Below are 15,859 nucleotides of genomic sequence, written 5' to 3'. Positions count from 1 at the left end.
GCCCTCCAAAAACGTAAGGGAATCTTTCGATAAGGTTAGAATGATGAGGAAGTTACAACTCTTCGAATTCAGGATCTGTATTTTATAGATGACGAAACAAACCAAGAGAAGTTCAGTGATTCTCACAGAGTTCACAGTAAGCTAATGCAGCTGTGGTTTAGGCGTATTTTTGCTTGTTTAATTGGGGGCAGCAGGAGGCAATTATCTCTCACAGCTGACATAGATAGCTATTGGTTTACTGCCTACTATTCCTTCATCGGATCTGGGGGGACAGGGAAGTGCCTCTCTCCTGTGTGTCCAATCTTCCTCACTTAGGATGTCACCTAACTCGGCCTATCAGATATTCCCTCCTAAACACCAGAGGCTGATTCAGCCTGGCTGAATAGGTGGGGTTCTGAAAACACTGACTGTTCAAATCTGCACCCAGACAGATGCCCAGAAGCTGCTCTGGGCCCTGGCCTCCTCAGGGCTCAGGGGCAAGGCTTCTCCTCCAGGTTGTGGAAGTGAAGACCCTGGGCATCGCTTGAGTTAGCCACAGTCAATCTAAGTCTGTTGCCTGCAAACCCTTGGCGCAGGAGCTTGGCTGCCTTTCCTCCTGGGTCTGCACCTGCTGGCTCTGGTGTGTGCTTTACCACACCAATCTTTTTTTTCTCATTAAACTTTGTTTTGATGGCTCTCAAAATCCTGTGACAGGCTTTTGGTCAAGTTGTTTTCATTAAAAAGTACTGAGTTTTAAAACTAGTAACTTAAAGCCACACACATACACACAAAAATGGTCCACAGAATATTCTCCTTCCTTCTGAAGGCTCTACGATGCATTGTTATCATTAACCAGTCTTTTGCTGTTAAACTGAAATGGCCAATTGAGACAAACAGTTTTGAGACTATTCTTCCACCAATTAAGACTGGGGTGGCAGGTGTCCTCCACATCAATCTTTTTTTTTTTTTTTTAGGATTTTATTTGTTTATTTCAGAGGTAGAGTTACAGACAGTGAGAGGGAGAGACAGAGAGAGAGAGGTCTTCCTTTAATTGGCTCACTCCCCAAATGGCTGCAATGGCTGGAGCTGTGCCGATCCGGAGCCAGGAGCCAGGTACCTCTTCCCAGTCTCCCATGTGGGTGCAGGGGCCCAAGCACTTGGGCCATCCTCCACTGCCCTCCTGGGCCACAGTAGAGAGCTGGATTGGAAGAGGAGCAGCCGGGGCTAGAACCAGCGCCCATATGGGATGCCGCCTCAGGCGGAGGATTAACCCAGTGCTCCACGTCACCGGCCCCCACCACATCAATCTTCACAGTGAAATCAAATCTAATTGAGCACAAACGTGGAATTTTCATATCCCAGTCAAAATAGCATAAAGCTTGTACACAGAAAATTCTCCTAGCAAACAAGAACCTATGATCTTTTTCATAATTATGATAAAATACACATAATGTAAAATTTGCCATTTACACTCAATATTCTTAAGTGTATTCTCATGATTTGGCAGGAGAAAGCGCTCTGAATGCCCACACTGCAGGCATTTCTGACTGAATCACGCTTTGTTGTGCGGGCTGCCCTATGTGTTGCGGAGTGCTTAGCAGGTATCCCTGGCCTCAGGGATATATGCCAGCTGAATATCTTCAGTTTGGGCAACCAGAAATATCTTCAGACATTGGCAAGGTCCCCTATGAGGAAAAGTAGCCCCCAACTGAGAAACACTGAGCTGAAGAATTTTAAATTGTTTAAAAAGTTCATGTGTTTATTTTCATCTACTTGAAAAGCAGACGCAGAGAGAGAGAAGGAGAAAGAGAGAGAAAGAAAGAGATATCTGCCTCCCCAAATGGCCACAACAGTCAGGGCTGGGCCAGGCCAAAGTCAGTATAATGCAATGGAAAAAAACATTATTTTTTTGAGGCTGGCCCAGACCAACCGTTGAAGCCATTCGGGGAGTGAACCAGAAGATGGAAGATCTCTCTGTCCCTCTCTGCCACTCTCCTTTGCAAATAAAAAATAAAATAATTTCACTTAAAAAGAAAAGAAAGAAAAGAGGAAGCCTGTGAAGTGGTCCAGTAAATTTCTGGAGGACCTAACACAGCCAGGAAATGAAGCATAGGGGTCTCTGCCTGTGATATGCAAAGCAACCAAAATTAGGAAATTGCCCAGCTCCAGAGAGGCTTTGAAATCTCAGCTGGAAGAGTACTAACGGCCAAGTGAACAAGGAGATCAGAGGGTTAACTGTGGGTGGGTGGACGCGACAGTAGACTGCAGGTGTGGAGAGGAGGGCGGCTGAGTGTGCCGCTCCAGCGAGCTTCTCCCAGCAGACACTAATCCGAGCCATTATTCATGCACGAGGTCACCCTCACAAGGGCGAACGCAGCCAGGTGAGAGACTGCAACGCCTGGTTTTATTATAAGAAGAAAAGTTACACTGAAGAAGGCAGGAAGGAAAGGGTTGTCTGCAACCTCCTCCCAGCCCCAAGCAGTGCACTGGAGAGAGATTCTGTTCCCTCCCTCACCTGCCAGGTTCAGGGAAGAAGGGAACTGAGTTCAGATCTTTGACTTGAAACCTAGCAGCAGGACTGCTACAGTGGCCTGCACCTGCACACTGAACCAGGTGGCTAAGGGACAGCCTCCACCACCCCTCCCCCAGCTTCTGGCAGCCAAGGGAGTAGGACTCCAGCTACAGGGAGTAGAGAAGGAAAGGGAGCTTAGGGTTTTGCCTTGGAGCTCAGAGGCAGGCCTGCTTCGGGGAGACCCAGCCCCAGATAGAGACCCGAAGGCCCTGTCCCCAGGCCAGTACTCGCAGGCAGAGCCTCTAGACCTGCCCTGGTGTCAGGTGGGACCGGCACACAGATAGGGCAGACAACTTTCAGTCTGTATCACTCCCAGCCATGCACAGGCCTGGCATGCATCTGCGAGACTGTTCAGGGCCCTGAGGCTGTGAGACACAGTTGCAACCGAGCTCAGTGTCAGCCTGAGCAGCCAAAGCATTGTCTTCCCCAATTGAGCAGACATAGAGGACATGACTCCAGCCACTAGGGAGTAGGACACCAAAGTGAGCCAAGGACTGTGTCTTGCTAAAAAGCCCATGTTGGGCAGATCCTAGGCCAGTGCCTGAGGACGGAGCATCTGAGCATGTGGTGGTATCAAATAGAAACTCATGACCCCAGTCAGTGGGATTTGTATCTCAGCCAGCACCACCTGTTGCTGGTTGCAGCGGCTTCTGGCTGAAAATCCATTTCAGCAGCCAGCAGCTGCTGGCAATGAGGGCCTTGCTGGTCTTGGCAGGCTCTAGGCTCCAGGTATGAGCTAGCCTTGTGCCACAGGTAGCCAAAGGTCAGCTCCTCCATCCCTTCCCCAACCCCAGGTAGCACAACCTAGAGAGTAATTGTCTGGTTGGGGAAGGAAGGTAGGTGGGTGCCCAGACACAGCATAGAAATCTGTGTTTCAGCTGAGGACCTGGGCAACCCCTTCAGCACTCCTGGCCACGCTCCTGCAACCCCAGACACGGAGGGCCAGCAGCCCTGCAAGTCTGCCTGCCTCGTCTTGCCCCATGGGCCAACAGTGAGACTCACACAGGCCTGGTGGGACTGAAGGGGGCATCATGTCCCCAGTGCCTCCACCGTCAATTACAGCGGAAGAGGACAGAGGGAGACTACAGTGCAGCATCCAGCTGGATCGACAGCCCAGGTAGCCCACCAGATCAACACCGGAAGGAAGATACACCTCCAGGAAAAGCCTTTCTACTATGAAAGCACTCTCCAAGGGTAAGTGCCGGACAGCATCAGGTTCTCTAACAGGCAGTAAGTGGACTGTCTGTTTGCCTTGTGCGAGCCCCATGTGAAGCTAAGCAGAGCCGCCATGTTTTCTTGCTGTCCTTGATCAAAAGGTAATGTTGCATGTGCAAAAAAGAATGGATCTGAGCCTGGTGTTCCCTTCGGATCCTGGCTGGCTCGAGCCTGCCAGTGTGCTCTTAGCTGTGGACCATGCTTTGTTTAAAATCTCTCACTTTCTAAAGCAGAACTTAACGATACTTCCACTTCTATCCGCTGGATAGTCTGTGATGACTTTGGAGTCCTTTAAATATCGAAGCATTTGGTTTCGCCCTTGACTAACGCTATCAGGTTGATCATGAAGAGTAGGGCTGGGAAGGCAAAAGGCCATGAGCAGCAGAATCCCTCGCTGAGGTTCTGCAAAAGAAACAAGCCCAGCCGACAGGACTCAAGGTAGCTGCAAAGCAGTGCTCGGCCTCTTGCCCTCACCTGGATGCTTTTGGAGTTTTTTCTCTTTCAGGCTCTTAAGAAAAAGATTTATTTATTTGAAAGGCAGAATGACAGAGAGAAGGACATGGAGAGAGAGAGAAAGAGAGAGAGAGGGAGGGAGGGAGAGACAGAGACAGAGAGAGGGAGAGAGAGAGAGAGAAAGAGAGAGAGGTTTCCATCTGTTAGTTCCATCACAGCCTCAATGGCTGAGGCTGGGCCAAGCCGAAACCAGGAGCCTGAAACTCCATCTGGTTCTCCCACGTGGGTGGCAGGGGCCTAAGCACTTGGGTCATCTTCCACTGCTTTCCCATGTGCATTAGCAGCTGGAATCAGGATCAGAGACAGAGCACCCAGGACTCGAATCAGCACTTGGCTATGGGATTGCAGGCAGCCAGCCCCTTACCTTTCAGTCTTGTTGTCTATTCTGAAAGATTTCCCCAACCTCAGCCTCCCCTAAACCTGCTTAGTTACCCCTCTTAAAAGTTTCTGTGGGCCGGCACCACGGCTCACTTGGCTAATTCTCCACCTGCGGCGCCGGAACCCTGGGTTCTAGTCCCAGTTGGGGCACTGGATTCTGTCCCGGTTGCCCCTCTTCCAGTCCAGCTCTCTGCTGTGGCCCGGAAAGGCAGTGGAGGATGGCCCAAGTGCTTGGGTCCTGCACGTGCATGGGAGATCAGGAGGAAGCACCTGGTTCCTGGCTTCTGATCAGTAGATGCCATTTGGGGGGTAAACCAATGGAAGGAAGATCTTTCTCTTTGTCTCTCTCTCTCTCTCTCTCTGTCTAACTCTGCCTGTCCAAAAAAAAAAGTTTCTGTGATACCTTCTCCCCATCACTTATCACTGACTTATAACTTTCTGTCTAATTAAGGAATCTATTCTAGACTGTCAGCTTCTTAACGAAATAGAGCATGTGTTGTTTAAAGGGAAATTATACCAGAAATTAAATGAAAGCTTCATTCATAGAAACCTCCTATTAAGGTTGCACTCAAATTAATCATTTGAATAATTTCTAAGTTACACAATATCAAAATCAAATTATGATTAACACAAAATAGATATCCACAAAATTTTTTTAAAAACAGAACTTTATTTGCTTTTCATAAAAATTTATGGGGCCGAGACTGGGGTATAGTAAGCTAAGCCTCCACCTGTGGCCCCAGCATCACATATGGGCACTGGTTCATGTCCTGGGTACATCTCTTCTCTGTTTATGGCATGGGAAAGCACTGGAAGATGGCCTAAGTGCTTGGGCCCCTGTGCCGTCATGGGAGACCCAGAAGAAACTCCTGAGTCCTGGCTTTGGATCTGCCCGGCTCCGGCCATTGGAACAATTTAGGGAGTGAACCAGCAGATGGAAGACCCTTCTCTCTGTCTCTCCCTTTCTCTGTCTGTAACTCTGCCTCTCAATAAATAAAATCTTTTTTAAAAAATGTATATCTACTGCAGCCAGGACTGGACCCAGCCAAAGCCAGGAGCCCAGAATGTACCTCCTGTGTGGGTGGTGAAGAACCAAGGACCTGAGCCATCACCCATTGCCTCCCAGGATGCACATTAGCAGAAAGCTAGATGGGAAGTGGAGTGGAGCCTCAAACTCAGGCACTCCACCAGTCTTGGATGCAGCCATTCCAAGAAGCATCCTTTGTTTCTTTAATTTGTGTGTATCTCATAAATACAACATTAGGAATATAGTAAATCTTCCCACCCTACCTGCCATCCCACCCACTCCTCCTTTCCTCCTCCCTCTCCTGTTTAGTCCGAGAAACAAAAACAAACAGAAAGAAAGCAAGAAAGAAATAATGGAATTAAAAAAAAACTAAGAGAATTGTTCTTCAACATCATAGACAAGGGTTGTTCTATGCTCTTGCTTCTCGAAGGTGATTTCACTTCCCCCCTTCCTTCCTTTCCTTCCTTCCTCCTCCTTCTTTCCTTTTCGAAACTTAATTTTCTTTAAAGAAGAACCCAAGGATGATAGATCTTTTGTGAGCTCTTGGACATAACTATAACTTATGAGACATAATAATATCCTCCACTTAATACGTTAAAAGGAAATTATTCTTAGAACACATTTGACTATTAAGTCTCACGATACAACTCTTTGGGGACAGACGTTCTGCATGGGGAGTTAGTGCACAGTGACTTTTGCTTTTATTTAACAAGCAACACTCTTATCTATGACATCAGTGATCACCCAAGGCTCTTGACATGAGCTGCCTTGGCTACAGAAGCCTTTTGGGTCCACTAGCTCGACAAGGCCATAAGCAAAGTGGAAGTTCTCTCTCCCCTTCAGAGAAAAGTACATCCTTCTTTGGTGGCCACTTCTTTCCACTGGAGTCTCACCCACAGGAATCTTTTATGTAGGACAGTTTTTTTCTGGAGTGTCTTAGCTTTCCATGCCTGAAATGCTCCCCCTGGGCTTTCCAACCAGACCTTAAGGGCTGATTCTGAGGCTGGAGTGTTACTTAAAGCAATTGTCATTCTATGAGTCTGCTGTATGGACTGCTTCCCATGTTGGAGGCTTCACTCCTTTTTAATTCTATTATTGTTTCCAAATAGTCCTATTTGTATGATCACTTTAACACTTGATCCTATCTATATGGTCATTTTACCACTTATTCCTAGTCATTTGATCTTGATAACATGTAAGCTGGATTTTTTTAGCCAGCTTAAGGGATTTTGGGGTCCTATAGCTGTACCCTTAGAAGTAAGTCCATAGGAATGTATGTAGGTCTATAGTACTTCACAATTGTGACCATCATACATTTCACAGTTACAACTCAATTAGTTATCACAGGGCAGGGAGAACATATAGAATTTGTCCTTTTGAGACTGCCTTATTTCAGTAAGTATGATGTTTTCCAGTTTCATCCGTTTTGTTGCAAATGATCAGACTTCTTTTTTTTGTTTTGTTTTGTTTTTTTACTGCTGTGTAGTGTTCCGTGGTGTACATATCCCATAATTTCTTTATTTTAAAATATTTGTAAATATTTATTTGAAAGTGAGAGTTACACAGAGAGAGGAGAGGCATAGAGAGAGAGGTCTTCCGTCTGCTGGTTCACTCCCCAGTTGGCCTCAATGGCCAGAGCTCAGCCAATCCACAGCCAGGAGCTTCCTCTGGGTCTTCTCACACGGGTACAGGGGCCCAAGGACTTGGGCCATCTTCCACTGCTTTCCCAGGCCATAGCAGAGAGCTGGATCAGAAGTGGAGCTGCTAGGACTCGAACCAGTGCCTATATGGGATGCCAGCATATGGGATGTGGCTTTACCTGCTACACAATAGTGCCTTCCCCCCATAATTTCTTTATCCAGTCTTAAGTTGATGGGCATTTGGGTTGATTCCATGTCTTTGCTATTGTGAATTGAGCTGCAATAAACAGGGTGGTACAGATAGCTCTTTCATATGCTGATTTCATTTCCCTTGGGTAGATTCCCAGGAGTGGGATGGCCAGGCCATATGGTAGGTCTTTATTCAGATTTCTGAGGTATCCCCACACTGTCTTCCATAATGGCTTTACCAGTTTACATTCCCACCAACAGTGGATTAGGCTACCTTTTCCCACACATCCTTGCCAGCATTTGTTTGTTGATTTCTGTATGAAAGCCATTCTAACTGGGGTGAGGTGAGACCTCATTGTGGTTTTGATCTCCAAGCAGCATCTTTTTTTTTTTTTTTTTTTTTTTTGACAGAGTGGATAGTGAGAGAGAGAGAGACAGAGAGAAAGGTCTTCCTTTTTGCCGTTGGTTCACCCTCCAATGGCCGCTGCGGCCAGCGCATCTCGCTGATCCGAAGCCAGGAGCCAGGTGCTTCTCCTGGTCTCCCGTGCGGGTGCAGGGCCCAAGCACTTGGGCCATCCTCCACTGCCTTCCCGGGCCATAGCAGAGAGCTGGCCTGGAAGAGGGGCAACCGGGAAATAATCCGGCGCCCCGACTGGGACTAGAACCCGGTGTGCCAGCGCCGCAAGGTGGAGGATTAGCCTGTTGAGCCACGGCACCGGCCTCCAAGCAGCATCTTAACTGCTGCACCAAACAGCCGTCCCTTAAAACTTTATAAGGAAATAAAGAGGGTGAATCTGGGAAGACGGGAGAGTAGGAACCATCTGCAATCTGTTGATCACCCGAACAGCAGTTGCACTGGCAGGATCTTGATACACAACACTTCAGGACTCTAGAAATTTGCGGGTTGGTTGTTTGTGTACCTTAAATAAAATATTGATAAAAAAAAAACTTCATGCATTTCATATATACAAATTTAGGGATACAGCGATCCCTCCCACCCTACCCACCCTCCTGTCCACACTCCCACCCTTCTCTAGCCTGGAGTGAAAAACTTCAGTCAATTTCAGCACTTAGCCCAGGAGCAGCTCTCTGTCCACCCTTCATCCCTGTGGCAGGCACTTGTACCTCTGTTCCTAGAGCCCTGCACACAGCTTACAAGAGCCAGACTGGGCAAAAAGGAGCCTGGCCTCCAAACACTGAGGATCTGTGCTCTGATCTCTGACTTCTGATCGCAGAGATACGAAGAGGTGACAACTGCCATTTCACTTTCTTTCATTGTAGCAAGCTCTTCCTCCTCTGCCCCACGTAACTGCTGGAGGATCTAAAAGGCTGCTGTCTTTTTCTCTCCCAATTTGTTTTTTGTTTTCCCCTTTTGGGAACAGACAAGGATGACATTCTAGAGCAATTGCATCTGCGGAGGAAATCAGAAGCTCACCACTGAGCCCTGGAGAAGGCTCAGACTCTGAAGACTTGAGACCTTAATCGTATACCCTAGGCTGATCGTTTGCACAGAGGTGCCTACTACAATCAAAACAGCAAAAATGAAAATGAAAAAAAGTATTCCAGCAAATTCTGGGGATGGAGAGATTCTAATTTCCAACATTACTATATTATAAATTCAAATGTCCAGTTTTCAACCTAAAAATAAGAATATATATATATATATATATAACAGTAAGAAAGTATGGTACATTTAAAGATAAATTAATCCAATAGAAACTGTTCCTTTAAAAGATCTAATCACAGATCAACAGAGAAAGTGTTTTGTTTGGTTTTTTTAATTTTATTTGTTTATTTGAGAGACAGAACTCCCATCTGCTGACTCCCTCCCCAGGGCCAGGTGGGAGCTGGAAACCAGGAAGTCAATCCGTGTCTCCCACATGGTGGCAGGGACCCAATCACTTGAGCCATCACTGCTCAATAGCAAGAAAGCAAGTAGCCTGACAAAAAAAGTAAGCAAAGGATCTAAAGAGGCATTTGTCAATGGAAGGGACACAAGTGTTCAACATTTCTAATCATCAGAGAAGTGCAAACCAAAACCACCAAGAGGGGCAGGCATTTGACCCAGCAGTTTCAAAGCTAAAGTGGCATGGAAAGCCCATGTCCCATATCAGAGTGCCTGCGTTCCTTCTAGCTTTTTGCTAATGTGCATCCTAGGAGGTACTAGTGAGAGACCCAGACTGACTTCCTGTCCTGGATTGTGCGGGCTTTTGGGGAGTAAATTAATGAAAGTACGATCTCTCCCCCCCCCTCTCTCTCCCCCTCTCTCTCCCCCTCTCTCTCCCCCTCTCTCTCCCCCTCTCTCTCCCCCTCTCCCCCCTCCCTCCCCCTCCTCCCTCCTTTCTCTCCCTCCCCTCTACCCTTTCCCCCTCACTTCACCCTCCCCCTCTCCATATCTCCTCTCTCTCTCCCCCCTCACTCCTTTCCTCTCCCTCTATGCCTTTCTTTAAAAAAAAAAAAGATTTTATTTATTTATTTGACAAGTAGAGTTACAGACAGCGAGAGGAAGAGACAGAGGTCTTCCTTCCATTGGTTCACTCTCCAAATGGCCTCAACAGCCAGAGTTGCGCAGATCCAGAGCCAGGAGCTTCTTCCAGGTCTCCCACATGGGTGCAGGGGCCCAAGCATTTGGGCCATCTTCTACTGCTTCCCCAGGCCACAGCAGAGAGCTAGATTGGAAGTGGAGCAGCCAGGACTAGAACCAGCGCCCATATGGGATGCTGGCGCCTCAGGCGGAGGATTAACCTACTGCACCATGGCGCCAGCACCCCACCCCCATGCCTTTCAAGTAAATAATTTTTTAAAAACTGCTCCCAGATGATCTACAAGGAAAAAAATACAATGAAATATCACCTCACACCTACTGAGGCAGGAGACAGCTAAGGGTTAACTCAGAAAACTGAAAAAAGCAAATTCCATAACTCTGTAATAGGGTGTCTCTTTCTCTCCATCTCTGCCTCCCTTATCCAAGACCTTGAGGCAGGAAACAAAAAGAGCACAGATTGGGAAGTTAAGAAAAAGACATTGCAAGCTTGAAAACCCTTCACTTAGAAGCCATGTAGAGACAGACAGTGGCCAAAGGACCTCTACACCAGGGGTCTTCAAAGCCACACTTAGGGCCCCTCACCCTTATAAAAATACACCATTTTTCCCATTCAGGACCTCAAGTTTCAGCCTCAATCTGAGCTCTGACTCTAAGCCTGCTTCTACTCTCTTAAGAAATGAACTTTATTTTCCTATAATCAGCTTTTGCTGTTGTATTTTTGTCTGTGTGAGCTTCATTCAATTCACTGTCTGAGGCTCAGAACAACCCATACCTGGTCCTCACCTTCCTACTCTCCACTCCCATAACACTATGAGAACGGCTGTCCCCAAAAAGACGAATGAGAACGATTGTTGGCAAGGTTGTGGGGTAAAGGGAACCTCATGGACAGTTGGTTTGAATGTAAATTACTACAGCCATTTTGGAAACAGTACAGAAGGTGGTGGTGGTCTGATGGTTGCACAGCGACATGAATGTACTTAATGCCATTGAACTGTGCAGTGAAAATGATCGAGAGGCAGATGGTTAGCCAAACAGCTAACACACGAGCTAAGATACACTTTTGTATATTGGAATATCTGGGTCCATATCTGGCTCCAACTCCTGCCTTCAGCTTCCTGCTAATGCAGAACCTGGCAGGCAGCAGTGACGGGTTCATGCTGCCCACATGGGAGACTTGGATTTCTTTCTCAGCTCCTGGCTTCCCCCAGCACCTGGCTGGCTATTGCAGGCATTTGGGGAGTCAACCAGCAGATGGCGCCTTCTCTCTGTCTCTCATTCTCCCTCTTAAATAAATACATTTTTTAAGATATATATTTTTTTGAATATATATGGCAAATATATATATATATTCAAAAGAGCTATAAAGAGGTGAGAGAGAGGGAGAGACCAGGAGAGCAAGAGGGAGAGAAATCTTCCATTTGCTGGTTCACTCCCCAGATGGCTACAAAGGTCAGGTTTGTGCCAGGCAAAAGCCGAGAGGTAGGATTTCCATCCGGCAGCCAGGAACTCCATCCAGATCTGCTACATGGGTGCAGGGGCCCAAACAGTTGGGCCATCTTCTGCTTTTCCCAGGTGCATTAACAGGGAGTTGAATTGGAAGTGAGCAGTCAGAACATGAACAAGTTTCCATATGGGAAGCCGTTGTTGTAAGCTTTCCCTGCTACACCACAATGGCAGCACCTAAATAATTACATTTTTAAAATATAATAAAGATAGTAAGTTTGTTGTTATGTATATTTTAATGCAATGAAAATTAAAATTGGAGAAAAGAATTTTCACAAAAAAAGATGACCATTATTAAGAATTAAGCTTTGAAAAACAGTATGTACTGAATTAAGTGTCCTATTTTAAGTGTATTTTAAAATATATATAAGCAGAGGCACATATTCTGATATAGGATAATAAAGAACAAAATGGTATGGTACTAGTGATCATTTTCCAGAGGTTTTCCATACATGTCTTTTCTATAATGAATATGAATTCCTTTTATGATAATAACAAAATTCAGTGTTTTTTTAACAAGCAACAAAATTCTTTCAAACAAAGGTTCCTTTAATGTAGAAGATGAAGATAAAAATAGAAATGACTTCAAATGAGAAATAAAGTGTGACTGTTTCTGGGGAAGAAATAATAACACGAATTATCTCAAAGTGTCTTTTTCAAAAATTTGTACCAAAAAGGAACAAGTTATTTACTGTTGCAGAGTTAATAATTCAGTGACGAAATTATAGCTATTCCAATTTTAGTTTTATTAGCATGCAAGAGATTACTTTTAGTGACATGCTATAATTGCAGAGTTCTTTTTTTCCAGCTTCGTATCTTCTGCAACCTCCTTAATAATGATTAACCATTCATAGCCACTACTTTATATCAGTACAGCTGAACAAACTAAGCCACTTTACATAGGGGGCAGGCATTTGGTCTAAAAGGTAAGACACCTGTATCCCATATGGAAATATTGGTTTGATATCCATCTCCACTCCGATTTCAGCTTTTTGCTAACGCACAGCCTGGGAGCCAGTGGTGATGGCTCAAATGGTTTGAGATGTGGTTGAGTTCCTGTCTCCCAGCTTCAACCTCAAGCCCAGCCCTGCTCCAGGGTCATCGTGGGCATGTGGAAAGTGAACAAGCAGATGGGAGTGTGCGCGCTCACTCGCGCTCCCTTGCTCTCCCTCACGCTCCCTTGCTATCCCTCACTCTCTCTCTCTCCCTCTCTCTCCCTCCTTCCCTTCCTTCCTTCCTTCCTTCCCTCCCTTTCTCCCTCTAACAAAAAGACTGTTGTCACAGACTGATAAGCCAAATAATCACCCTACCAGCGTTTAGATGGATGACAAAGACTGCCAGATGCCTGCTTCGGCATCTATTCTCCCGTTCCTATTGGAGACCCCATATTTTTCACTAAACGCTGTTCCTTCTGGATCAAAGGCAACATTTGTCAGTCTCCCTTGGGGTCGGGTGGTAAGCAGAAGTAATGACAGGTGAACAGAAATGTTACGTGGGCTTTCCAGGAAAGCTTACGGGGAGCTGACTCTCAGTGTTCTGATTTTCTTCCTTCTTCCATCCTGCAACGCTGATTGGAGAGAGCTCCAGCAAGGTAGGATTTTGTCTCTCCTCCATGTCACAGTCCAGATGTGAGCAGTCTGGGGCAGGTGGGCAACTCTGTTCTACAGGAGTCCCAAGTCACTCTACTTGTCTCGGTTTTCCAGTCAGCGCCTGGGAGTATAAAAAGAAAAATGAAATTCTGTGTTGTTTAAGTCCTCTTCTTAAAAAAAATTTTGATTGATTGATTGACTGATTTATTTGAAAGACAAAGTGACAGGGTGGGAAAAACAAAGAGAGAGAGAGATCTTTGCCCTGCTGGTTCACTACCCAGATGACTATAGCAGCCAGGGTAGTACCAGGCCAAAGCGAGGAGACGGGAGCTCCATCCGGTGACAGAGTCACAGCACTCAGGCCATCTTCCACTGCCTTCCCAGGTGCATTAGCAGGAAGTTGTATCAGAAGTGGAGCAGGTGGAGCCAGTGCTGTAGTGTAGCAGATAAAACCACCACCTACAGTGCTGGCATCCCATGGGGGCACTGGTTCAGGTCCTGGTTGCTCCACTTCCAATCCAGCTCTCTGCTATGGCCTGGGAAAGCAGTGGAAGATTGCTCAAGTCCTTGGGCCCCTGCATCCATGTGGGAGACCCAAAAGAAGCTCCTGGCTTTGGATCAGCGCAGCTCTGGCCGTTGTGGCAATTGGGGGAGTGAACCATCAGATGGAAGATTTCTCTCTCCCTCTCCCCCACCCCTCCCTCTCTCTCTCTCTCTCTCTCTCTCTCTCTATATATATATATATATATATATACACACACACACACACACACATATATATATATAAAACCTTTCTCTCTCTCTCTCTCCATATATATATATATATATATATATATATATATATATATATATAAAATCTGCCTCTGCCTCTGCCTCTCTGTAACTTCCAAATAAATAAATATTTAAAAAAAGAAGAAGAAGAAGTGGAGCAGCTGGAACTCAAACTAGCATTCTGATATGGGATACAGCCATCCTAAGTGGCAGCTTAACCCACTGCACACACCATGGCCCCTTAGGTCTCCTTCTTGAAGAAGCTTAACTTATACATTATTGACACCAAAATCTGTCCTTAAATGACTCATCGTAGCAAAGCCACTCCCTGTTTGGAACTGCAACCCTGGACTATTAAGGACTATTAAGTAGGAGAGAAATGAACTGCCTATTCTATAAATCATTACGCTCTGGGGTCTCCAGCCCATTCCAACCATGAATAGCAGAGAGATCAGGCACACCAATCTTGCAGCTGCAGGGGGAGGGTTGTGATATATATCTAGTTCTTACTAAGACAGAGAATAATGGGTGACGAACAACAGATAATTCATCACAGAAAACCAAATGAGGTATAACCAAGAATGCATTGAATTGCCAGGGCAAGCAGTCTGTTTTCCTACTCAGTAGGATTTCACCATTGTTTTAAACCAGTGAATCCTGTGCGTTTTTCCCATTTTCTGAAAGAGCCTTTGTTGCAGATATACCATTCCCCATCTTCAATACATATTGGATGTAGATGTGGGAGGCGTAAGCCACCCTGACACTCAGGCAAGAGGAGAGGATATCCCTGAGAGATCCTGGGCTGTGAGATGGGTGCAGCACCCAGTAAGGACTCCAAGTTGCAGGCAGGTGGCAATTACACTCTATGGTGGGAAGAAAGGTGAGTGTAGCTCCATGCATGGCCAGAGGGAGAGAACTGGGAAGATCACTATTTTCTCCAGACATCTTAGTAATAGAAGCACCAAATAGATGGGTCTTATTTTTTAATCCATTCGGCCAGTCTGTATCTTTTAACTGGAGAGTTGAGGCCATTTACATTCACAGTACAACTGGAAACCATTATACTTAGTGAAATAAGCCAGTCCCAAAAAGATACCGTATGTTTTCCCTGATCCAAGGTAACTAATGAAGTACCTAAAATGTAATGTTTTGGAGTGAAATGGACATACTGAGATTTGATGATTTTTTTAAACTTGGGGTTTTTTTTATTTTTAACTTTTTTATTTTTCCCCTAAAACCTTTAAGGAATAAAAACTTCATATATTTCATAATTACACTTTAGGAACATGGTGATTATTCCACTGCACCTGCCCTCCCACTCCTCTTCCTTCTCCCTCTCTTACTCCCATTCTTATTTTTTACTAAGATCTATTTTCAATTAACTTTATACACATATGATTAATTCTATGTTAAGTAAAGAGCTCAAGAAATAGTATGAGGAAAAAAAAAGAAACCTCATTGTGATTTTGATTTGCATTTCCATGACAGCTAGTGATCCTGAACATTTTTTTCATGTATCTGTGGGCCATTTGGATTTCGTCTTTTTGAAAAATTCCTGTTTATGTCTTTTGCCCATCTCTTACCTCGGTTGCTTGTTTTGTTATTGTTGAGTTTCTTGATCTCTTTATCAGTTGCATAGTTTGCAAATAATGTCTCCCATCCTGTCAGTTGCCTCTTCATTTTCCTGAGTGTTTCTTTTACAGTACAGAAGCGTCTCAATTTAATGTAATCCCATTTGTGAATTTTGGCCTTGATTGCATGTGCCTCTGGGGTCTTTTCCAAGAAGTCTTTGTCTATGCCAATGTCTTCCAGGGTTTCCACAATGTTCGCTAATAATTTGATGGTATCAGGTTGTAGATTTAGGTCTTTAATCCATTTTGACTGGATTTTTATGTAAGGTATAAGGTAGGGGTCTTGCTTCATACTTCTGCAGAAATC

Source organism: Lepus europaeus, chromosome 7 (assembly GCF_033115175.1).
Source record: "Lepus europaeus isolate LE1 chromosome 7, mLepTim1.pri, whole genome shotgun sequence".
In the NCBI taxonomy this organism is placed as follows: domain Eukaryota; kingdom Metazoa; phylum Chordata; class Mammalia; order Lagomorpha; family Leporidae; genus Lepus; species Lepus europaeus.
The sequence above is the reverse complement of the archived record's forward strand: the minus strand, read 5'-3'. Positions refer to the sequence as shown.